General features: G+C 37.3%; 1 protein-coding gene and 1 long non-coding RNA gene across 5 annotated transcripts in view; both read left to right on the top strand.

Moving 5' to 3' along the window:
- Positions 1–27,081, top strand: part of AFG2A (AAA ATPase AFG2A) — a 157,706-nt gene that overhangs the window by 45,734 nt on the left and 84,891 nt on the right. The window lies entirely within an intron of this gene.
- Positions 14,290–20,303, top strand: LOC132710500 (uncharacterized). Its single transcript, XR_009621208.2, has 3 exons — positions 14,290–14,740; positions 17,214–17,346; positions 20,269–20,303. It is a non-coding gene; the product is annotated as an uncharacterized LOC132710500 (long non-coding RNA).

The raw sequence follows: 27,081 nt of genomic DNA, 5'->3' as shown, positions 1-27,081 counted from the left end.
TATTTTCTGGATATTTTGATTCAAAGTTAAAAGAAAAATTTTAAAAAATAAGCTCCAAATATTTTGCAAATTAATAAAATGCAGAAACTCTGTGGTGTGAGTTCAGTATAATTGCAAATCAAATGAAAGTACTTTCAGTATCCAAGAACATGCTATAATTCCTTATGGAAAAGCAAAAGTTATTCAAAATAACAACATAAACAAAAGAGAAAAAGAAAAAAAGAGCAGTTAAAGTCCAACAGACTTTAAAATAAATAAGGTTATTTATTTTTTTAAATAAATAAGCATTTTAATAAGGGTTAAAATAAATAAGCATTCAGCCATCCAGTCAGCTTTTAAAGACAAAAATCAAAGTGAAACAAAAAATTCAAAAATTCAGACATGCTTAACCAGTGATTTTCCAACTGCATCCACAGGGAAATGGAATCTTTAAGATTCCCCTTCCCAGATGGCCATCCAATGGGGTCATTCTTACATGCTCCCATTCAAATCGAGGGAGCAGCACTTCCAGAGAACCAGCTTTGGCAGCAAAATCAGTAGATTGTTGGCAGGAAAAAGAAAAATTCCTACCATTCAGAAGCCATCTTGTCTTGGGGAAGAGTCAACAGTTTTTATTTACTGTTTTGGTTTGATGTTTTTGTATATTATATTTCAATTCTTGAGTTGTCCAGAATTAATGCAACTGAAATGATTAACAACCATGGCAAAAAAAAAGTTGTAAAATTGGACACAACTCACTTAGCAATGGAAGTTCTAGTTCCATTTAAAATAGAATAACAAAGTTGGAAGGGACCTTGGAGGTTTTCTAGTCCCCTGCTCAGGCAGAAAACCCTATACCATTTCAGACAAATGGTTGTCCAATCTCTTAAAAACTTCCAGTGTTGGAGAATTCACAACTTCTGGAGGCAAGTTGTTCCACTGGTTGATTGTTCTAACTGTCAGTAAATTTCTTCTTAGTTCTAGGTTGCTTCTCTGCTTGATTAGTTTCCAACCATTGCTTCTTGTCCTGCTCTCACATGCGTTAGCGAATAGCTTGACTCCCTCTTCTTTGTGGCAGCCCCTAAGATATTGGAACACTGCTATCATATCACCCATAGTCCTTCTTTTCATTAAACTAGACATACCCAATTCCAGCAACCGTTCTTTATATGTTTTAGCCTCCAGTCCCCATATCATCTTTATTGCTCTTCTCCACACTCTTTTTACAGTCTCAACATCTTTTTTACAACATGGTGACCAAAACTGGATGTAGTATTCCAAGTGTGGCCTTACCAAGGCATTATAAAGTGGTGTTAACACTTCACGTGATCTTGATTCTCTCCCTGTGTTAATGCAGCCTAGAACTGTGTTGGCTTTTTTGGCAGCTGTAGCACACTTCTGGCTCATATTTAAGTGATTGTCCACTAGGACTCCAAATCTCTCTCACAGTTACTACTATTGAGCAAGGTACCATCTATACGCGTGATGGTGAACCTATGGCATGTGTGCCAGAAGTGGCACGTGATCCATCGCCCATTGCTCTTCCAGGTTCTGACACACCGGCCAGCTGGTCTTCATGCACACAGGAGTGCCGGAAACCAGAAGAACAGCCGCCCGGTGTGCATGTGCACACCGGGAAGATGATCTTCCAGTTTCCGGCGTGCACATGCATGCCAGCCACCTGGTCTTCTAGTTTCTGGGGCGCATGCGTGCATGAAGACCAGCTGGTCTTGCGTGGCCTCAGCCCTCCAGCCCTTGGCATCGACACATGTCTGTGGTCTGCAGTACCTGGCTGGCTTGGGCGCACAGGGCAGCGTTTGTTGGCTGGGGCTGGATGGCTGGATGCCCCATCCACTGCTCCTGCCACCGTGAAGGGCGAGGGGGCGGCAGCAGTTCTTGCACTGCCACTTCCAGCCAGGATGCTGGAGCAGCCAGGAGGAGGAGGACTTGCCATAGGGAAGGCGAGCTGCTTTAGCATTTATAAAAGCTTTAGCAATAAACTTTTACAGCTAAAGCTGCCATCTGTACCTCTATAACTGACTGATCTGGCACAACAACCAAACAAAACAGACACAGACTTCAGCGAATAGTTAAGTCTATAGAAAAAACAATTGCAACCAGCTTGCCTTCCGTTGAGGACCACACATTTATAAACTTTCCAGAAAGAATTCTAAAATCATGTATATCTTCATCTGTCCTGAAGCCACTTGGTGAGATCCATCACCATGAGTTGAGATATCATCCATATGCTGATGAAACTCATCTCTACTTCTCTATATCTGAAGATCTGAGTGATGCTCTCTCTATCCTCTCATGATGCCAGGAGGCTGTAGGGACCTGGATGCGGGACAACAGACTTTGACTGAATCCTGGCAAGTCTAAATGGCTTTGGGTGCATGAAGACTCAAGATCTGAGTTTTGTCATCCTTAGTTCTGGACAGGGTTGCATCTTAGGAGTTCTCTGGTCTCACATCTCCAGCTTGAATACTAGGTGGTGGACATGACTAGGAGAGCTTTTCCACAGTTCTGATTTATGCACTTTTCCTGGATCATGACTCCCTGCACTCAGTTATTGAAGTCCTAGTCTTCTCTGGTCTGATTTGGACTATTGTAATGCACTATTCATGGGGCTACTCTTGAAATCGATTTGGAAGCTTCAGCTGATGCAAAGTGCAGCAGCAAGAACAGTCTTTGGGTTTCTAAAATAGCCCATATTACACCTCTGCTCCACAAACTTCACTGGATACTGGTCTGCTTCTGAGTGCAGTTCAAGGTGTTAGTAATGACATTTAAAGCCCTTAATGGCATAGAGATAGACTACCTGATGAGCCTAGGACAAGCCCTTTCTACTCATACCAAGGGGCCTACTATGGATTCCATCGGTTGAAGAACTCAGATTATTGGGATCCAGAAGAAGAGCCTTCTCTGCTGCAGCGCCCACTCTTTGGAACACCCTGCCCTCTAAGCTAAGATCTGCTCCAACCCTTCAATCTTTCTGCAGGAGCCTGAAGACCGGGCTCTGCTGGTTGGCCTGGGGACCGAATGGGAGAGGTCCATACCGGAGTTGGCTGCTGAATTGATGGCAGATTCCACCTCCTCCATTTTGTACTCTGCTCTCTCCACCAATCCATCTTTTTGTTATCATATTATCATCAATATAATATGGTCAATATTAATACGATATTCCCATTGTTTTCTTTTCACTATATTGTATTGTTCTATTATTTTACTTCTATTTTATTTACACTTTTTTCATTTCTTCCTTTTCATTGTTGTAAGCCACCTAGAGTAGCTCTGTGGTGAGATAGGTGGCAGATAAATTTAATAATAAATAAAATAATAAAATCAACCCTTCCCTGAATATTGCAAATAATTGAAAAAATTATTCAGCATTAAGAATGCTGAAAAGATGTAATTTTCTTTCTTTTTAAATGGATTGAAGGGAAACTCCCCCAGCGACAGGTAGACTTGTAGTTTCAAAGGTTTTTCAATCTTAAAGAAGCAATTTAAAAAGTGAAGCTCCAAAGTAATTAAAGAGATGAGTTTTGTTTGAACATTGAATCATGAAAGACTGCATTTACTGATTAGACCATGATGGAAACCACGAATCCCAGCTGTTTACAAATGGCTACAAAAACTTTGGTCTACTCACAAAAATCAGCTTTACTCCAGAGATAAGGTCAGCAGTCTGGATCTCACATTCAGCTGCCTTTTTGGCTGTAATGTGCCACAATGTGTGGAACACATAAAAATGTAGGCATTAGTTCACTTTTCCTCAGAATAATTGTAGAGTTGTGTACCATTTTAAAAACATTTTGTACTAATTTTCTTCTAGATTGTACCTTGCTGTAAATTTGATGGATGTGATCCATAATTCTTTCTGTTGTAGCATTGTTACTGTTTCTTTAAAATTTTGCATTATACAATTTTTTATTTATTCTGTTTGTGTCCTATCAGAGTAGGACTTTGTATATGTACCCTAACAGTATTGGTTTTGTATAAAAATTTCAATTTTTGTCACAAAAGTCCTTTCCCCCCCAAAAGGCAATTCATGAGAACTGAAGAAGCTTCTTAGATGAGAAGCGAAACATCTTCAGGGAAAAACAAAGTCCAATTGCCTTTTTTAAAAACACCTTTGAGATAACCATGACCAGGATAAGTGAGAATCTCCATAGACATTTCAAATTTTGTCATTTTTCCTGATACCCCTTTTTCATTCTTAAGATCAGATTTTATTCTTCCTGCAATTTGTAAAAGAATCAGTTATCATATTTTCTAATTCTTGGTACTGTATGTATTTAATTTAATTCACTGAGTTTGAGTATACCATGTCTACATATGTGATTATGTTTGTTTTACTGTAATTCTCTCCAAGATGCAAGCATTTGAAAGAGAAGCTAATCATGAAAACTTTGGGCTAATAATATTATTAAGCTCCTGTTTTGACACAAAGCTTCTTCAGAGTAATGATGATGTAATGTGCATAGAAAGTTTTCTGATGTCTTCCCATAGCTCAAAAAAATTATATATATGAAAAGGGCAGCTTAGTCAATTAGTGGTTATTAAATAAATCCTTGCCTTAAGACTGCCTTGATTCTTATCCAGAGGTGGGATTCAGCCGGTTTGGATCAGTTTGGATGAACTGGTTGTTAAAATTCTGCCCAATTCGGCAAACCAGCTAATCCCACCACTGGCTGGCCCCTCCCCTGCCCGTTTTTCAGCTGTTTTCAGGCCGTTTTGGATGTTTAGCAGTAGTAAATAAATAGAGAGGGAAACTGAATCAAAGGCCTCAATAAAGTACAATTTCCCTCTCTATTTATTTACTACTGCTAAACATCAAAAACGGCCCGAAAAATTGCCGAAAATGGCCTGAAAATGGCCAAAAAAACAGGCCAAAAATGAAGATTTCAAATCTTCAATTACCTCTCTTGAAGCTGTATAACAATCTGGATTTGAAAGGGAAAGAGGAATTTGTAGCTTGTGTGGGCACAAACTTCAGACCTCTCAGTACCTCACATCCATTGTGCTTTTTCCTGCCCTGCTTCACAAATCTTTTAAACATTTGCTGGGAAACACTAAGTGAGCCTTCATCCGAAAGCATATTCCCCCTTCTGAATTTGGATTATTACACAACCATATGAAATAGTATAAAATCGCATTACTAAGCACAGTAACACCTGGACTATAGCAAAACCTTGTGAAAAAAATTGATATAAATTCCCATACCCTATATATAGATTACGTTGAACAAATGTAATATCTTTGGATCAATTTAAAACCAAGATATGAAAATAAGGGAAAAAAAACTTCATCAAAAACTTGAATTGCCATAATGTTGTCTTCCTAAAATCCCCTGCTTTCTTCTTTGCTCCAATTAAAATTTCTGTACTAATAAACTTTATGTCCAGTTTTAGACGTAAATTTTCTCAATTCTGAGAAAATAAGCTTGAAAGAGGGTCAAAAATCTTGGACCTTTTCCTCATATCAGTACATAAGTAATGGGGTGCGGTAGGGAAGGAATCTTAAGTATCAGTGTAAAAGTCCCTTTTTTCCAATAACAGTTTTAGGATAAATCAGATCAATAATGTCTATCCATGTATCTCTCCTGCTCAGCTTTTCCTCATTATCTGACTATTCCAGAATATAAATAAAGACAGAGGAGGACAGTTTTATGATTGGGAGAACTTCGTGTCTATTTTTAGGGTCCCATACTATAAATAAAGAGAATGGAGGACAATTCTTGTGATTGAGAGAACTTTGTGTCTATTTTTAGGGCCAGAATGATCACAGCTCAATGACAGAGCATAGATATTGCATATTCAAGCAAAGCAGAGCTGAGGAAAACTTATGTTTATTTATTTAATTTATTTTATTAGTCATATTTCTATGCCGCCCACTCTCCGAGGACTCTGGGTGGCTTACACCAAAGACAGTATACTAAATAGCATATTGCCCCCTAACAATCTGGGTCCTCATTTTACCCACCTCGGAAGGATGGAAGGCTGAGTCAACCTTGAGCTGGTGAGATTTGATCCACTAATCTGCTGAACTAGCAGTCAGCTGAAGTAGCTGCAGTACTGCACCCTAACCATTGTGCCACCTCGGCTCAATAATGTTGAGATTATTGTGAACTTCTCATAAATTATGGTCCATGAAGGTGGGAAGATTAGTGGTCCTTAGAAGCCTTTCTATATTTTTATGCATAAAACATGTTTCTATTAGAGTCTTCCTTCAAAGATATGCTGCTCAGGATAATTTGTAATATGTTTTTTTTTTTTAAAAAGGAAACCAAAGCACAGATCCCTAAAAAGGATCTTAATTTGCCCATTTTTGACAGGGTTTTTCAAACTTGCAATCCTAAAATGTGTGAAATTCCAGAATTGCCCAGACAGCATTTTGGAAGCTGAAGTCTACACATCCTAAAAGTTACCACATTTGAAAAACACTGATCTATCAGAACATCTAGCTCAGGGGTATCCAACTTTGGCAACTCTGATTCCAGTGGTGGAATTACCTGAACCAGTCTGAACCAGCTGAATCCCACCTCTGCCTTTGAGGCGAGTGGATATGAGGTGGGGCTGGGTGTGATGGGTGTCATCGAGCTGGCCACGCCCATCCAGTCACATGGCCACCGAGCCATGCCTATCCAGCCAGTCATTAGGGCAGAGAATCGGTTGTTAAATTATTTGAATCCCACCACTGTTCTTATCATATACAGATGTTGAAGATGACTAGAGTGAACCGGTTAAATAATGATTTACAAAGAGAACACAGCTAAAATAGAAATGAATTGTTATTTATTACTTCGCATTAGAAGTAAGAAATGGTATATAATTCTTTTTATCACTAGAAGCCATAGTAAAATACATACTGGAATAATCATAGTTTTATTATTCCCTGCCATTACCCAATTATCTTATAGCTGGGTTAGAATCAAAATACTAAATTTAACAAAATTATGGCATATCATAGTTTTTCAGTTCTTATATATTTATCCTCAGTACAAGCTCAGAACTCATTTTTCTTCAGTTTGTTCATTAGTAATTTACTTCTGTCCTGATACTAGGTCATATAAACTATTTAGAAGAAAAAAATATGTTAAATCTTATAGGTATTCAAATGAATCAAATGCAGTTTGTTTACTGCATACATTTCATCAAGTTATATCTAAGAATTAACATTATGTATATTAAACTAAATAGCACAGTTTACACTAAGGTTATTCAACATCTACTGGTGGCATTACCATACTTCCTGTTTTGGGTTCACAATAATAAGTTTCTGAAGAGCTCCCTTTGTGTAAATACCTTACTTACATTCTAGGCAAGTACATTCATGTCTTGAGCTAAATACAAACAGAGTGATGTATTGGGACACTTCTAAAGAAGGAAATGGTTATGCTTTGTAAATGATATCCTTAAAGTCTCATAAGAATATTTCTTGGAAATGATCATTGTATATTTGTTTTTCTCTCCTTTCATTATGTGGATTTGAAAACAGAATTAAAACCAGGGTGAGAGAATACTCTTCACTATAGCATTTACTATTTTTTCTTATGTTTTTCCTATATTTTGTAAAGAATGTAAAACCAGAAACATAACTGGATATGTAAAATGGGGTATATAAACAAATCAATTACAAATTGAATAAATTATTTAATGTAAGTTATACTCCATATAATGTTTTTGTGCTTATTTGAAGGTATGAAATATGTATTGAAAGCATGCATGATTTCCATTGTTAGTGAAACCTGAATGTGTTTGTAAATGTGCATAGAACTTTACTTTTACCTTTATTTGATTTATATACCGCCCTACTCCCGAAGGACTCAGGGCGGTGAACAGCCAACAATAAAATACATACATACAAAATTTAAAAAGCAGAAATAAAATCGAATTAAATAGTTTGGCCCAGACAGATTAAAACACCAATCAATTTAAAACAAATTTAAACTTTGAATATTAAAAATACTAAAAAATATTAAAAATTGTTTAAAAAGAGGGAGAAAGTTAGGCCAGGCCCACCTGGTGAAATAAAAAGGTCTTTAGAGTGCGGCAGAAGGTGCGCAGATCTGGGAACCTCCGTATCTCCAGGGAGAGCTCGTTCCAGATAGTAGGTGCCCCCGCAGAGAAGGCTCTCCCCCTGGGGGCCCCCAGTCAACATTGTTTGACGGCACCCAGAGGAGCCCCTCTCTATGAGAGCGTACCAACTGGTGGGAGGCTATTGGGGTAGTAAGCGGTCCCGCAAGTACCCAGGTTCTGAGCCATGGACCGCTTTAAAGGTGGAAACCAAAACCTTGAAGCGCACCTGGAAGACCACCAGGATCCAGTGCAGCTCGCGCAGGAGGGGTGTTACACGGGAACGCCATGTCGCTCCCATTACCACCCACGCGGCTGCAGTCTGCGCCAGTTGGAGCCTCCAGGTGCTCCTCAAGGGGAACCCCATGTAGAGAGCATTACAATAGTCCAAGCGGGAGGTGACGAGGGCATGAGTGACTGTGCGTAAGAAGTCCCGATCCAGAAAGGGACGCAACTGGCGAATCAGGCAAACCAGATGAACATTAGAAGTTGTTTAATCCTGAACATTTATTAAGGCGCTCTCAATTCTCTGCATTAAGTTTTTTAAATACTTCAGTCTGACAACTTAGAGGACACTTCATGACCATAGTTTAATTATAATAACTATAACAAAATTTAGGATGCAAAATAAATAATACTAAAAGGTAAAGTTTTGCCTGTCCAGTCGTGTCTGACTCTAAGGCACAGTGCTCATCTCTGTTTCTTAGCCAAGGGAGTTAGCATTGTCCAAAGACATTTTCTGTGGTCATGTGCCAGTATGGCTATATGTCAAAGGCGCACAGAATGCTGCATCTTCCCACTGAAATGGTTACCTATTAATCTACTCACATTTGCTTGCTTTTGAATTGCTAGATAGGCAGGTGCTGGGACAGGAATGGGAGCTCACCCTGTTACAGTGCCCTCATGTCTCGAACAGAGGCTATCAGCTTTCCAGCTGACAGGCTCAGTGTCTTTAACGGCTGAGCCATCGCGGCCCCAAAGTAAATAATATAGTTAATTAAAAAACTATGCATCAATTTAGTATTTATTTCAGTTATTTAATACTTTAAAAATGGATAAATGATTCTTCACTTGGAGCAAAGGATGTGAGATTTAAGACTATTTCTATGTGATGTAATAGAGTTGTCCCCAACCTTCTTTCCTTTCTTTCAACTCTTCAACAAATATTGGTCAATGCATAGGACTGCAAACTATACTAGTCTTACATTATGTCTCTGAACTCTTGAATTAAGAGTTTTAGTGTTAGATCAACATCCCTCTGGAGAGCAATTTCCAAATACTGGTGTCAAAATATTTTGGAAATATTAACATGTAGGAAAATATTTTTTATTTTAAGAGTGATTCTAATTTTGTCTTTGTTAAGCTGTGGTAGAACAGTCTATTTTGTCTTTGGGTGTCAATATATAAATTGTACTTTTTATTAGGTTTATATTTTTATTTTATTTTATTAGGCCTGTAAAAATAGTGGATTGCACTACAACATGCATCTGTGAAACTTAATTTTACAATATTTGTTATAATTAAATTTTGAGGAAGACCCAAGTTAAATATTTGAACTATGTCTTTTTGTCTTTTTAGAGAGAAAATACAAATATTTCCCTTAAAATTTATGAATATTTTTAATATAACAATGTACACTGAAGAAAAGAACAAATAACACAGATCCTCCCCCTCCCCAATCAGGTGCTGAAACTAAACTCCCTGCCTCTGCCCTCCTATCTCTATCTCTTTTAACAACTTGATTTGCTAAATTTACTAGAAATGATGACAAAATCTGTAAGTTACTTACCTTAACTCCAGGCTGAAGAGTAAAGGAAGGGAATGAAGCAAGCAAAGAAAATCTTTCTGCAGCAAAAAAACAAACAAACTAAAAAAACTCCACACAACTTGGCAAGCAGCCAGCTAGGACATCTCTAAAAGTTTTTTGCTATTCGACTGACTGCCTTTAGGACCCAGCTAGGACTCTAAAGGCAAGTCCTAGCTGATTCTTAAAGGCAGTCAGTTGAATAGCAAAAAGCTTTTCAAGGACCTCGTTTCTGTCCGGTTTGCACATGTCGTGCTTTAGTAGCTAAACTTTTTGAGCACTGATTTTTTCTTCTTCAGCTCCTTCAGGAAAAAAGCTGCAGAAAGATTTTCTTTGCTTGCTTATTGCCTTTATTCTGTTCTTCAGCCTGAAGTCAAAATAAAGTTTTTAAAAGGGATAGACATTGGAGAGTAGATGCAGGGAGTTTAGTTTTAACACCTAATGAGGGAAGGGGGAGAAAGATCAACAAGACTCTCCTTCCACACTTTTTTTTTATTTTGTTAATTGAAGAAATGTGGCTTTCTGGAATAGGGAGGAGGTTAAAGCAAGGGAGAGATTTCGGGAAGCGCGTCCCAAAGCTGCTGCCTTAGCAGGTGGGTTCTGGTTTTCCAAAGCCTAGCAAGAGCCAGGAAGAGGTTTGCATTCTCCCGATGGCCAGCTGATCAAAGAAAGCTCTGAAAGGATAAGGAACTGGTCTTGTTTTTTGCCCCAGAAAGACAGGGGCACCTTGGGTAGGAGGAAGGAGCGGCAGAAACAGGAAAGACAAGCGTGCCCAGTATTTTTCTTTCCCATTGTTTCTCCCTAGCAAGACACTCAGCTGTGTGGTGGGCACATATGAAAACCATCCAAGGGATGGGAAGCAGACCAGGGGATATCTCAGAATGGGGAAAGGCTTGGGAGGTCCGAGACAGGTGGGCTTGTGCCTGCACTAGCCCCCCTAGAATCTTCCCCATCCCTGAGCTCTGTTTAACGATCTGCACATTCGTTTAATGAATGCATTGAGGAGAACAGAATTAGCTGGTCGTTACTTGAGACATTTATCATTTGTTTTGACTTCTGACCCTAATGGGCAGGCTCCATTATGGTCTTAACTCAAGGGCTACCTGTAATAGTTATCTTATTAAAAGCCACTCCCGAAAGCAAACCCCCTGAGATTCTTTTGTCATTAGTACTTTATGTGCTTTCTCCAGTTCTTAACTCAATTGTCACTCAGATTGCATTTCACACCTGCAGCTCTACTAATATACCTTTTAAACTTGATCTTTAACTATGGCTAAATGTCATTCATTTAGAACATGACTTGAGTTCTTTTTTCACTGGGTTAGGTTTTAAGAAACTGCAATGAATTGTTTTAATGGTGTGAATAAAAATATTTGACTTGAATAAAAAATGGAGGTGCTTGGACTAATTGTTTGTTTAGAATGTAAATACTTGGGAAATAAATAGATTAGGGTAGACCAAGTATAGGATCAGTGCACTGAAAATAACAGGACTGTAACTGGGTATTTGAAGGAACAGCATGTAGATGATCTGAGACTTTCTGATTAAAAACCCACAGAATAATAACTTAATGCCTACTTTTTTCCTATTCATTCAATAGTTTCCTATCTTTTCAAAGCTGTCTTATAGTATTATATTCCTAGTTGCAGGCATCTCAGCTCAAAACAGGCCAAAATATGTATATTCATTTCATTCATTTAAGTAATGTAAGATAACATATCTTACATTACTCAGAAAAACATAAGCAATGTTGAATTAAAATGAAATGAAAATATGTTCTATAACATTTACCTTTACTTCTGTTGCTAATTATGAAAACAGTAACATGCAATTGCAAATTCTTTATCTTGTAATCACTAATTATCTTGTTAAAAGTATGGTTGGATTTATTTGAGCACAATATAAAAGTGAAATAGAAATTAGAGATATACTGTATCAGCATGCGGAACACTTTATTACTGGATGCAGTAGCACCATTTTAATTATCTTTGATATTCTTCTATTTTTTCATCATTTTTCACTCTTTCTGGCTCCCCCATACTATAAATTTATCAATCCAAGGAAAAGTCAAGTCTTCTTTATGGAGTTGTAATCACATATGACATTCATGCCCCTACATGCTTTGGAATAACTTTTGGTGTTTGTGTCTGAAGTGCTGCATACCCCTTTATAGCTTAAGGGAAAAAAAATTAAGTACTGGGGCATAAATGTATAACTGTGCATGATACAGAATAAACAAATAAAATTATTTCCCCTCATACTACAGGTATTTCTCGACTTACAACCACAAAGGAGCCCAAAATTTCTGTTGCTAAGTGAGACATTTGTTAAGTGAGTTTTGCCCCATCTTACCACCTTTCTTGTCACAGTTGTTAATCACTGCAGTTATTAAGTGTATCTGGCTTTCCCATTGACTTGGGTTGTCAGAAGGTTACAAAAAATGATCACATGACCCAGGACACTGCCACTGTCATAAATATGAGTCAGTTGTCAAGTGGCTGGATTTTAATGACGTGATCATGGGGATGCTGCAGTGGTCATAAGTGTGAAAACTGGTCAAAACCGGTCACTTTTTCAGGGCTGTTGTAATTTTGAACGATCACTAAATGGAACTGTTGTAAGTCGAGGACTACCTGTACTAAAATATTGAATGTCCACCAATGAAAAAGAATAATGGAAATGCAGGACATCTACGTAATTCATATTGAAACCAATAAAGGTGTCCTTTATGCCACCTGTAAATACTGGTATGAATTTGGAAAGATAACTAAACTTCTAGTAAGTTGCAACTGGTGTAAGAGAACCAGTAAGTAAATAAAAAACTTATACTGTAATTAATTGTGTATTACCATTCATTAATTTTTTTGCTTAATCATATTCAAAATTTTAATGGTTCAACTAAAAATGGAGTTAATTCAATGAAAACAATCCTTTAATATAACAGTTCTCTCTCTCTTTCTCTCTTTCTGTATCTGTAATGTGTGTCTATAAATTTCATTTTTAAAAGCATGAAGAAACAAAAATGTATTTTCTTGTTGATAAATAATCTTGGAAATGTCACAAATGAGGCAAAATCACCAAAAGGCCACTATTTCCCCATAAATTTCATTTGTGGATCTAGTGTGACTATACTGGCAAGGATGGTTTATGCACAGCAAGTTTATTTAAGATACTACTTAAATCATTCTTCTGTTTAAAACACTCAAGATTATATCCCAAATGTAAATTCCATTTGTAAATTTATCCCCACAATTGCAAACATTTGTTTCAGGTATTATTCATAACTAAAATGTATCACTCACATCTCTATAGTCTTTTGTTTTCTTTTGTGATTTCCTAATCATCATTTTCATCTCTGACAGAAAGAGAGAGAGAGAGAAGAAATGGCAAAATACTGTGCACATGTATTCTCTTTGCATTCAAGGAGCACAAAGAATATTTGATGCAAAGTGCTCAATTAATTGCATGTGGCATGGTTCCTTTAACTTCCTGCCAATCTTCATGACAGAAAACAATATAAATGGACTTCTTTGTGACAAGCATTTCATGGAAGTTATGCATTTTAATTGAGTCAACATTTCACATCTGTTCTATGTCATAACAACTTCCTCACAGAACTTGGGGTAATAGAGAAGGAGGAATTAACTGTCTTTTTCTTCAAGCTGCCTAAGAGAATTATGAATTGCGGGGATTTAAAAACAGATGATACAAGCAACATTTTATATCTTACAATAGTAAAATTAATAGTCTTAAGCTTCTCAATTGTTTCGTTGACACTATGAAATAAAGCTGATTGTAAGTATTGCTTTATTTCCAAAATAAGTGCCTATCAGTGCTTTATCTGTGCATTGATAGACATTTGCATATGTTTCAAAGGGAAGCTCTACGAGTAGGAATTCTCCATCTTTTGGTATTGTGTATTTATTTGGTAAAATATCTTAAAAGATATGGACTATTTATAGTCCCTTTGTTTTTAGAGGGAGGTCTCTTTCTCCAGTATTCATTTGATTATCCCACCAAATCAGTGTTGACTGTTGGTGATCAAATAGATAGAATGTCTTCAGGAAGATCTGTCCCCAATCTGGTTCTTCTAATACAGGTAGTCCTTGACTTACGACCACAATTGAGCCCAAAATGTTTGTTGCTAAGTCGATAAAGTCTGTTGCATTTGATACATGAGTTTTGCTCTATTTTATGACCCTTCTTGCCACAGTTGTTAAGTGAATCACTGCAGTTGATAAGTTAGTAACCCGGTTGTTAAGTGAATCTGGCTTCCCCATTGATTTTGCTAGTCAAAAGGTTGCAAAAGGTGATCACATGACCCTGGGATCATAAGTATAAACCAGTTGCCAAGTACCTGAACTCTCATCACATGAGCATGAGGATGCTACAAAGGTCATAAATGTGAAAAATGGTCATAAGTCTGTCAGGGAATGTAGATTTAATAGCTGTAAACTGATGGAGGGTTGTAAGCAGAGGCAATTGAAAGCTGATGCAATGGGAATGATTCAGGATCTGGCATCGCCAGTTTAAGACTCTGGTGGGGTCCACACAAGACTTCTACCCTTTTAAGAGGTGTCTATATATAGGTGACCATTAGAAGGTGTAGCTTTCTCTCGTCGTGTATCTCATTGCTCTTCTTGTGTCCATAGCTGTATGATAAAGTATCTACCACGTACATGTCTGTATATATTTAGTTGTATATAAAACCACTGTTAATTATTTAAAGGCTCTGTGTGCTGTGTTTTGCTCCTGGGTTTATCTCATAATACTAGCCACTCTGCAAAACTCTGACAGGTTATGGGCCCAGTCCAGAGAGAGGGCCAGAGTAACTAGAGAGCCTAGAGAGAAGAGAATCCCATTGTGAGCTGGCACCAGAGTAAGTGGTTTAAATTGTGGTTAGCAGGCAGTATGGCTTCCGTCGGTGTAATGGGAAGAGGTTTCCTGGTGTCTCAGCTGAATGAGACTAATTACCTCTCCTGGAATGTGAAGATGGAGATGTACCTGCGGAGGGAGAAGTTGTGGACAAATGTTACTAATCCACCAGCAGTCCTGGATGATGGGGAACAACACTTTTTTCAGTGTTGTTGTAACTGAACGGTCACTCAATGAACTGTTGTAAGTCGAGGACTACCTGTATTACAATAGAGCATCAATGTGCTGTCACTGAATCCCTTCATTTTGCTGCAGGACATTTTCTATTTCCTTCCATATTTCCCAGAATTAGCAAGAATGCTCCAGTATAGCTGCATAATATTTCCAAAATAAGATTAATTTTAGCCTGATCATTTATGCCACAAGTGAGAACTTTGGATTTGGTTTCTTGGCTGTCCATGTTATTCTCCAATACCAAAATTCTTTGACTGTAGATATAGACATATCCCAATACCTGAATATTATTATTAGATTTTTATCTAGCTTTTTAAAAATATGAACATTTCTAATATTCCTGCCTTCTATTTTCCCCACTACAACAATATTGTGTGGTGAGTTGGCTGAGAGAGAGAGAGAGTGACTAGCTCAAAGACACCCAGCCAATCTTTCATGCCTAAGGCAGGACTAGAACTCACTGTCTCCTGGTTTCTAGGCCAACATCTTAACTACTACACCAAACTGATTGCTTTCTAATACCTTTATGACTACTACACCAAATGAAAGTCTTAGTATTCATTGACTAATATTTCCTTCAGTCAGTCCTAATTGGTAGAAACAATTCATCACTTCAATATTTTCATTGTTGGTTCTAAGGCCATTACTGTATTTACTTTTATTAGTTTGGTTGCCTTTATGTTTAACCTTAATTCTATTTTTTCACTATGCTCCTTGGCTTTCATCACTATAGCTGGCATTTTCAGCTATTAGAATTGTGTTCACTGGTCACTGATAATTCTTCCTCCAGTTTTAAAATCACATCATCTTCCAATCCAGTTTCCCTCAGTATACATTTAGCATATAGGTAATGTGCATAGGCTTCTCATGAGAACAATGGGATGTTCTGGAATTCCCATTTTTCTCTGTACATTCCAAACTTAAATGGAATGGCTTCTAAATGAATGGTTGTAATTCAAAATTAATTCAAAATATATTATTATACCTGTGCTGTAAACTCTGCACAGGATTTCAGTTAGCTTTTGACTAAAATTCAAGATGATGGCTGCTTGGCAACAAAATATGTTCAGGATCATCTTCAGCCAGAATCTACCTGCTATGCTTATTTATCATGAGAAAAACTGCTGTTTGTGCTTTTCTCCCACAAGGTGCATATATGATAGAGAGGTTCATGCTATTTATGATATGAAATAACTTCCTTCTTTAATGGAAATTGGCTCCAATTGTTTGGCTTTTCTAGAAACTACCAGAGGGCATGATAATGCATGATATCTAGAATAGATAACTATTACATATCTGGTCTTATCACACTATAATTATGCAATCTTAATATGGAAGTTTTATTGTATGTAAACACCAATATTCTTGGGATTGTGACAACAAGTACAATAACCGAATAACAATATTTTGATTTATAAGAATTTATTTAGTAATTTTTGTTATTCATATTATCCGATGTGAATAATGAAACCTAACAGCCTTATTTATGAGGCTAATGAGAAGGAAGGACTCACTGGAGAAGAGCCTAATGCTGGGAACGATTGAGGGCAAAAGAAGAAGGGGATGACAGAGAATGAGGTGGCTGGATGGAGTCACTGAAGCAGTTGGTGTGAGTTTAAATGGACTACGGGGGTTGGGGATGGTAGAGGACAGGAAGGCCTGGAGGAATGTTGTCCACAGGGTTGCAATGGGGCGGGCATGAGTTCGTGACAACAACAGCCTTATTTAGTATGCTGCTTGTTTCATACATTGGGCAAACCAATGCTTGTTTGTCATTGGTTTAGTATCTTAACTAGGTCAGAAAAAGAATTACACTTTTGTTTCTTGTTTGCTAGCTAATCAAATAAGAAATTTATGATTATTTAATATGTATTTGTATTTGTCACTTTTTCTTGCCACAGGGATGACTGAATAATGAAAAATTACATCAATAAAAATTCTAAAAATTAAAAATCATGCAATATAAATTATTTACAAATGCTATATAGAGATTTTAATATTTGTACCTTTTAATTTCTTTCCTCTTATACCTTTAACTGACATAATTAATAATTTGCACCACAGTATGGTAAATCCTGTATAGCAAAGGGCTCAATGAAGATCAGGTCTCCTACTCAAAAACTAAAAGAAAAAAAAGAAGAAGAAAAGAAAAGCCGACAACCTAAATTATACCAACTTAGCTACTTTTGAAGTAGTAAATGCTGCATTATTACAAAAGCTGTCTTTGTTCTGTCATTACCCAGGATGAGGTTGTTGTTTTATAAACAGCATTCAGTACTGGGTGCCAGATGAAAGCATAGCCAAGAGATTAGATTACATTATCAAGGGAGAGACACAGGAAGATGTATTGAGAATGGATCTGCTACTAACCACCAGGTAATTATCAAGGTCCATAATTAGAAAGATGTGGCCTCTCTTTCTTATGTATGTTTTAAATGATAGATGTGATTTAAGAACAGATTCTTTACTTGAAGGGAAATTTAAAAAGTTAGTTTTTCCTGTTGGTTTTCCAGTAAAAAAAGTATAGATATTTTTTAAAAAGTTTTGAAATCATATGTTTAGAAAACAATTTCTTTGTAATGATAGATTTAATTTTAACAATCTTTTCATTTGGAATTGATAGTCATTTTTATGTACTTTAGTTTTATCAGTTGTGCTCTATGATAATTATTCCCTTTAAAATTATAAATTAATAGAAAGAGATTCCTTGGATCTCAGTGCATTACTCTCAGAAAAGTGTTACAAAGAATCTGAAGACAAGAACTATATTATGGGAATTCTTGTATTGCTTTGAACTGCATAAAAGAACAAACATATATGTCTTTTTTCCTTTTTCGTAGGCTTTTATGTGCATATTCTTTCTAGCCAGGTTTTACCTACGTAAACTAAGTTGTTCTACAGCCCTGATTCTGTGAAATCTCATTCACAAGTTTCTGGGCCTTTTTTCTGCTGACAAACTGCAACTCTGTGTTGCTCTCTGGGAGACTCAGATACCTATTTCTGCCTATTAAGGCGTCATCAGTGAGCCACACCCACTTCTCAGATATCCTCCCTGTAAAGATACAATGTGTCTTTTTTCCTTTTTCGTAGGCTTTTATGTGCATATTCTTTCTAGCCAGGTTTTACCTACGTAAAATAAGTTGTTCTACAGCCCTGGTTCTGTGAAATCTGAGGCTCACTGATGATGCCTTAATAGGCAGAAATAGCTATCTGAGTCTCCCAGAGAGCAAGACAGAGTTGCAGTTTGTCAGCAGAAAAAAGGCCCAGAAACTTGTGAATGAGATTTCACAGAACCAGGGCTGTAGAACAACTAGTTTACGTAGGTAAAACCTGGCTAGAAAGAATATGCACATAAAAGCCTACGAAAAAGAAAAAAGACACATTGTACCTTTACAGGGAGGATATCTGAGAAGTGGGTGTGGCTCACTGATGACGCCTTAATAGGCAGAAATAGCTATCTGAGTCTCCCAGAGAGCAACACAGAGTTGCAGTTTGTCAGCAGAAAAAAGGCCCAGAAACTTGTGAATGAGATTTCACAGAACCAGGGCTGTAGAACAACTTAGTTTACGTAGGTAAAACCTGGCTAGAAAGAATATGCACATATACACACACACACACACACACACACACACACACACACACACACGGTATATAGACACACACACACACACACATATGTATGCACGAGTGCGCGCGCACACACACACACACACACACACACACACACACGTACATCAAACACATTCCTAGACTATAGAGGCTATGGATATTTCTATAGCAGAAAAGTTAAAAATGGTTAAACAAAACAGAATGTCTTTTCAGTACACCAATATTTTTTAATTCTAGATTAACTAAGCATATATGTTTTGAACTAAATTTCATTTTGTTTTATAATAGTAATGTGATGTAATAGTTAGAACAGGGACTGCCAAAGTTATGCTTTATGACTTTTTTGAGACAATATAACTCCTCTTATTACCTGATTCTCTATTTAATTAATTTGTGTAACAACAATAATAGGAAGCTGGCATACTACAAAGCAGAAGTACAATTAACAGCATATTTGTTTGAAAGTAAATCCCATATAGGCCCTGTGAACGTTATTAGAAAATAAAAATAATAGGTGACTGCAGCCTTGTGCTTTATTTGGAAATAAGTTGGTTTTTTTCTAGAAAACATAGCAGTAGATAACTCTGGCTATGAGGAGAAAGGGAGAAGTGGAGGGGTGGCATCGTCCATTTATCTTCTGGTATCTACTATGGTGACTAATATGCAAATAGACAATCTCCCTGCATAGTATCCCCAATAGGAGCACCCATAACCTGTTCTCAAAGGAGCATGGTGCCTTGACTGGTTGAAATACTGGGCAGGAGGTTAGCAAGCCTCCCTTCGAGACCTGAGAGCTGCTGTGGGGTGGGGTTGAACTCTCATCTTTCACTCCAGCTCCTGCCCGGGACATGAAACAAGACCCCAACTGGGTGTCCCCAAGGCAATGGTAACACCATCAACTAATCTTTTCAACCCTGAAGCACTTTGGTACTTCTGATTCAAGTGCAAAAAAAACCCCCTCTTCTCAAGATTCTGATAGTAAAACACTAGAATCTTTAAAATTGCAGCATTGCAGTTTCATATATTATTGTTGTGGCATGAGAATTACTGGAACATAGTCTAGAAATATAATTTGATTTGATTTGATTGGGTCTTAAGTGAATTTCATTTATGGGTATACTGTGTATACATGTAAAATGACAATAAAGTTATTATTATTATTATTATTACATATCTCTTAAGTTTTGATTAGTCGTGGAAAAGTACACTAATAAAGGTACATGTTAGAAATATTCATTATACTTTATTTTCTCAATATTTTTGCCACTTGTATTATCTAATCATAATATGGGAACTGGCAGTAGCAGAAATCTGCTACTGATTATTGGTTATTCTTTATATTGGTTTAAATGTGAAGATTAAAATGTAATTGTTTTTATAACTGCTGTAAGAACATCAGAAGCCACTTCTTTTCTATCTCTTTTCTTTTTCTTTTTCTTAATTTTTTCTTCTTTTTCCTCAAATTTTTGCTTTTTCTTTACTTCCTTACTTTAAATTAGCTCATATCAATTTTATCTTTTTAAAAACTTCAATAAAAATCATATTAAAATAAAAAATATTCTTAGGTAGCTTGTCATAACTAATTCCAATACAGTATCCTGAATATAGAAAGACATAGATGTAGCTTTACACATGTGGAAATGAACCACTAAAGCCTCTTTCAGCTATTCCTTCCTCTTCTCTTTTCAGTATGATTCAGTGAGGACAAGTATCAAGCAGGCAAGTTATTATGAGTGGTAGTTAAATATTTTCACAATAGGTTGTGTTCCACTTACTACTACTAAATTAATTTCTGTTTAAGTTGAGATTATAAATGAGATTGTAAAGGGAAAGAAGATTTATGTTTAATAATGGGATAGAGAAATACATGTCAGTAGTTTTGGAAGTAGCTACCAAGCCGCTCCCACATTTTATTCTAATTGGTTTATCATTTCTTCCTTCTTAGGTAACCATATCAAAGCTTTGGTAGAAAGAAAGGCGATGGCATGGGAAAATAAAACATATAGATTTATTTAAGTGCATATTTAGGTGAGATGGAATACTAGGAGAAAGAATAGAGTTAGGAAAAATGTTGGATGTTGCTAGAGATGGGAGAAAAAAATCCAATTGCTGGAATGCTAAAAATGCTTAATGATGTTTTGTGTCTGTATCAGAGGTAGTTGCACTTTGTTTATATAGGATTATAGAAACATTGTTAGCTAGATTTATAGGTGGCTGGTGAGTTCTTAATTAGATGGAATTAAAGTGCCCATCCTGAGAAAAGGTTAATTTCAGACTTTATTAGGCCTGCCATATTGTATCTTTGTTGTTTGATTTCTGCTTATTAAGCAGGTGGCTTTTCCAACAATAGTGGCATCAAGATCAGTGGTTACAATGACTTTTCAGGATGCTTTTACAGATTCTTAAAATCCATAGAAAAACAACTTTTCTTAGAAGTGGGCATCTGCATTCACTAATGGTTAATCTTTCTATCTTTTCTTGATATGTGGAAGTGTCAAGGTATATTTAAAAATGTTAGAATTGCCAAAAATTGTTCCATTTGAACTGAGTATGATTATCCCCTCCTTAAAAGTGGGAAGTTTGTTTACCAGCTTTTCAATCAAGCATAACCGCTTGTGAACTTTTCACAGTAGTTCAGTTGAAATTAAAAGGAGTTAACCAATGAAATTGATAGAAGTGACATACAGATAGCCCTTAATTAGTGTTGACAATTGGGATAGGAATCTCCATCATTACATGGCGTGGTTGTTAAATGCAATGTCACACGACTGTACTGTTAGCAACAGTAGTTGCAGCAGTCCCAATTGCTGACAGTAAATGAGAATTATTGGAATCATTTAGTCAGGACTTAATGATTCCCATAATTTCCTGCCGGTTTCTCCATGACTTTGTGTGTGAGAAACCAGCTGCAAAGGTCAGCTGCAGTAAACATGTGATCATGTTTACTGTGGGATGCAGCAATGTTGTAATTGTGGGCCAGTTGCTGAGTGATCAAATTGCAATCCTGTAACCATGGGGGCCCTGAGACACCTAAACTGTAATGATTGGTTGTCAAGTACCATTCATTCAGCACTGAACACAATGAATCATTAAATGAGGACCACTGGTATTAAGCACAGATTTAAACTCAATGTTTATACATAACCTAGTATAATATGTACATATTGGACCAGCTAGTTTACAATATACTATTACTATATTTGTGGCAGAAGCACCTTTCAAAGCACTTCCAGGTTGAAAGGATTAGCTGGTGACATTCTCATTACCCAGGGGATGCAAAGGGGGCTCCTTTCATGTCTCTGTTATACAATATACTGATAATCCTTTTCATTAAGCAAGATGAAATCAAGTTATTTTTGGAATGAAAATGTGGCTGAAGTTCATACCATGTTAGTTCAACAGTTTCCATTCTTTTATGGAGAGTTTGTAAATATGCAAATTGAGGTTGTTGTTTTTTGTTTTGGTGCTTCAGTGGTATTATTTGCAACAGGACTTTCCTAACATTATTGAGAAGAAGTAGTAATTTCTTTGCTTAGTTAGAAGTGATGTCTTTGCTCTAAACCAGCAAATATTTGTACATAAGTTGAATATTTTGTTTCTTAGAAATGAACAGGAAATGTTGGTCTGTAATTGAAGTTTGTATTATGTCCAATATTTATTGGAAAACTGTATTGGAACTCCTTAATGATTAATATAGTACACATTTTGACAGTGGATACTCCAACTGGGTTTGAGTTTGCTTCGTATCATTAAGAAATATTAAAACATTGCTTAAAACCAACAAACATCCAGGAAAGCTTGTAATTTCTATAGTAAGCATGGGTGATAAATAGCTAGTGATGAACCGATATGAAACAATAAAGAAGTAGTGACTGTGATAATTGTTGTGTTTCCTATGTCTCAGGAAGAGGTGTGGCTGACTTTGCCTCCAGTAATACTGATGACACGGTCTGATAGACAAGTGCTATACAAAGACAGAGGAATTTATAGGCACCTGAAGGCAATACAAGCTGATGTTGAAACACATATGCAGTGTTAAACATAGTGAATTGAAATCTTACAATGGATTTGTGTCTGCAGTGGAGCTTCTCAGGATGAAATCCCACCCAAACTCCTTAGATTGGAGTAATTTATTATTTAGTCTTGTGGTACCATACTGAAGTTCACAAACATCAACAAATATTAATTAAAACTCTTAACAGCTAATTTAATATGGTTTTCTTTAAAGACTATGGCATTATTGCGGTCTGTATGTTTGCTTGTGACTTTATTTTGGGGCGTTTAATCATGTTAATATATCAGTAACATCATAGAAATATTTTTAATATTATTAAAAATAATATTAACATCATAGAAATATTTTTTTAAAAAGAATATTTTTAAAGAATTTCAACTAATTAGAGAAGAAATTGGTAAGATTCCAGTTTTGAACAAATATAGCAATCTTACATATTTCTTCTGTAATAAATAGTATGAAGATTCTGCATGTTTTAAAGGCATATACAAGAGACCACTTGAGGGAATTAATGCGAAGTAGACTTTTATACTTTATTGCTAAAAGCAAATACAATTACTTCTTCCCCTCTCGTCCCCCAAAGAGAATAGAGATAAATTTTGACTTAAAAAGTTATAAAACCCAAGAGAGTGAAGAATCATATATAATACAAATTCAGCAATATGATGATCTCATAGAGATACTAGTATGCTTTATGGCTGATATTCAAGACCTTGAGGCATTTGCTCCATGGAAGGTAGATTAGGATTCACAGTTGAACAGTTTCTAGCTACTTGTGTCAAGTTTCTTTGTTTCAACTCTGTATGTCAGTTTCTTAGGCATTTCATTCAGTTTGTATGCAGTATGTAATATTTTTCTAGTACTATAATGATCTTTAACATTCTGAATTGTAGTTTTCTTCAATCTTTGATTAAAAAGAAAATTATTATCATTTCGTTTCCTATACTTTTAACCTAGCATGATAGCTTAGATCGGGTGTCGGCAAACTGCGGCCCCAGAGCCGCATGCGGCTCTTTCACCCCTCTGCTGTGGCTCCCTGTGGCCCTGTTGCAGCAGAGGGATGAAAGAACTGTTGCCCTGTTGCCTTAGTGCGGGAGCGAAGCACTCCTGTACTTGCCTTTGCACGGCAACAGGATTCTGCCTTCGTTATGATACATTTGCTGTTGCTGCCAGCAAAGAGGGCTGGGAAAGAATGGCAGGGGTGGATCTTGTGGGGTGGGGGCCATCCCCCAAGCCTGGCCTACCTCTTCCCTTATCGGCGGGGCCAAGAGAAAGACAGGGGAGGAGTAGGGAAGCGCTCCCCTTCCCTGGCCAAGTACCGAGCACAAAAACCCACGGGGGGTGGGAGGCTGGCCTGGCAGAAGCGCCCCCATTGGCAAATTGGATGGCGGAGAGGCCTGGCCCAGCTCTTGCAGCAGCACATTCTTTGACACCTCCAAACTCAAGCTGCCACCTTTGAAATGCGCCATGCCTTTGAGGAAGCCAGCCAGCAATGGCTGAGGCCAGGGGGTGGAAAGTGGAGACGTCAGGGCTTCTCCCCCTCCTCCTCAGCAAGCCGGGCATGGAGGAGCGCAGAGAATTGCGGGCTGAGCACTGGAGGATCAGAGGGTGCGCTCTGATGTTGCCCCAATACGTGTTTCCAGCGCACGCTCCTCTGTCCTGAAGTGGGATTGAGAAGGGAGCAGGGGGAAGGGTAGGGGGCTTGGAGCAGAAACCTAGCTGGCTTTCCTTTTGGCGGGTGGGGGGAAGACCCAATAAAAATCCAATTTCCACCAATAAATGGGGAAAATAAAGGCTCGGCGGTCCAGAATCCCAAAAGGCGGTGGGTTCTGTTCGGCGGAGGTTTGGAGAGGAAATCAGTTGAAATCTGGGCTGGAGGCTATTTAGAGAGGATCTGCCTGGGTCTCTTCTTCCCTCCCCCTTAGATTCCCCCCTCCCAGCTTTCTTCCCTAGCCTGGTTTTAAAGGGAGGGGAAAGCAAGGTTGGGCAATAGTTGCTAAAAGGCTGTGAGGGGGAAGTGGATAGAGAACCCCCTCCATGATATCGACTGGCTCTTTGCCTCCCTACCCGCTTCGGAGCATTTTCTGTGGGGAAGCAAAGGGACTTGGTTGAAGGTAACGGGCATAAAACGCAGCAGCTCCAGACTGCACCAAGTTCTCAGATTGGTAGCCCCCCTCTCTCTCTGCTCCCCCAAGTCCAGAGGGGACCCCCCCCGGGTTTCCTGGTTCACATTTCTGAATCTTGTTTTTTTTCTGGGTTGGGGGAGGAGAGACGTGTGTGTGTGTGTGCGTACATTTGTTTCTGCTTGGTTCTGGGCAGAGAAAACACCACTTTTTCATTTCCAAAAGAATCCAAGGTTACTCCAGACCTATTTAGCTTCTTTTCAGAGTCCCAAATCTTGTTTTTTTTTAAACTCACTTTGGGTTGAAATAATAAGATCAGCTTTCAAGGAAAAAGACGGGGGAGAGTTTTTTTGTGGTGGAGTGGCCTCGACAGAGAAGATAGGAATATTTTTCCAGGAAGAGGAGAGGAGAGAGGGAGGGAGGGAGGGAGGGAGGGAGGGAGGAAGGAAGGAAGGAAGGAAGGAAGGAAGGAAGGAAGGTGAAAGGAGGGGGGAAGGAAGGTGAAATCAGGAGGGGGAAGGAAGAAAGGAAGGTGAAAGGAAGGAAGGAAGGTAAAATCAGAGGAGGGAGGATGGAAGGAAGGAAGGAATAAGGATGTGAAGGGGGTCATGTGACTGGGTGGGAGTGCGTGACATCGAGTTGGCCACACCCATCCAGGTTTTGTGGCTCCCGGTGTTTTGTTTTCTGTGGAAAATGGGTCCAAGTGGCTCTTTGAGTGTTTAAGGTTGCTGACCCTTGGCTTAGATCTTAACTATTTTTTCAATTCTAACTCCCCCTACATGCGCGCACTCTCTCTCTCTCTGGTCTCTCTTTCTCTTTTTAAAAGAATCCTGTTTTGAAGTTTGGAAAATCACACAGAATCATCTGAAAAATCTTTTTTTACATAATCAAATATGAAAAAGGTAAATAGAAATTCCTTTGGATAAAATTTTGATATTTTATTTATTTATTTTATTTTATTAAATTTCTATACCGCCCTTTTCCCGAAGGACTCAGGGCGGTGAACAGCCACAAGATAAAACATGGCTTCAGATGCTCGTTGACCCCTTTTTTAATATTAAATGAATTAATATTAAATTAATAAAGTATAAATGAATACTATACTGTTTTCCACTCATAACATTTATATATTGTATAAGCTTTTAACTTCAAAGCTCTTATTAGCTCTATATTTCAATAAAATATCCTGTGCATTAATAATTTTCAAGTTAGTTCTTTTTATTGGAGAAAAAAAATCTCTGAAATGGTTTAGAGTTAATTCCAAGTGATTAGGTTTTCATTTTCTTTTTGCATATCATTGTTTAAATTCTGCTGTTTTGACATGTTCTGTCCTAGAGCACTACCTGTTTACAATTCAGTACTTCCATTAGCTTAAGGCCTAACTAAGCCAATCCTGTTCAGTGTTAGTAAATGCCTTACTTTTTGACAGATATTGCAGAAATACTGTGATGGATGTGACAACTTCAGTCTTAACATGGTAGTGATGAGAGAGGATGTATGTTTGTTGGTAGCTGTACAATTCACAGATCATACACAAAAAGGTGTATATGTGGTTTCGAAAGAAAATTCAAGTAGTTTGCAGTTTTCAAGCCACTGAAAATTCAGTTGCTGGTATTCAGAAATACTGATGATTAAAGATCATAAATTTACAGTCCAGTCCAGTGTACAAAATCTACTATGATAGTGTACTGATAGATGCAAGGTTTACAACTTTAGACCCAAGACTTTATGAGATTCCCTGCAAAGCTTATAAAAAGCTTTCATGACAATAAAAAAGCTTCAGAATAACTTCCAAAGGGAAAATGTGGCTTTTATTGTAAAAAAAGAAAGAAAGAAAAAGAAAAAGAAAAGCCACTTGTGCATTGTGGAACATAAATGTTCCTCATGACTCTAAATGAAAACTCTTATGACGGAAAGTATACCATTTTCTTTCTGAATCATTGACAATTTTATCATTTTGAATCAATAGCAATTCATCTTCAATGTAAAATAATATGTTCAATCTCAAGATTTTGGATATTAAATTTATTGATGTGTAAAATAATACTGTACATGTTCCCTTTTTTTGCTCATATAAGTGAATGCAAAAGATAGTAGATATCTTTGATAGGGTTGATAGTTCAAATTTATTTTACATTTCTAGGGGTCGATGCCGTTTGATTTCTTACCTGAAATTCCTGTTATTTTTAGTCTGCTTCAGCATTTTTTGATGTGATATTTTAATTGAGTAAGCAAAGCTGTTTATTGTGACTTACATTTAGATTCCGTGTAATCTCATTGTGGTACTTATATTTCCCAGGCATGCATTTTTAGCTATAAACAAGATTGGCTGCAATTTTGGGAGTTTACTTTTAAAATTAAATA

Source organism: Pantherophis guttatus, chromosome 8, assembly GCF_059756535.1.
Source record: "Pantherophis guttatus breed Tessera chromosome 8, ASM5975653v1, whole genome shotgun sequence".
NCBI classification, from domain to species: Eukaryota; Metazoa; Chordata; class Lepidosauria; order Squamata; family Colubridae; genus Pantherophis; species Pantherophis guttatus.
The sequence above is the reverse complement of the archived record's forward strand: the minus strand, read 5'-3'. Positions and strand labels throughout refer to the sequence as shown.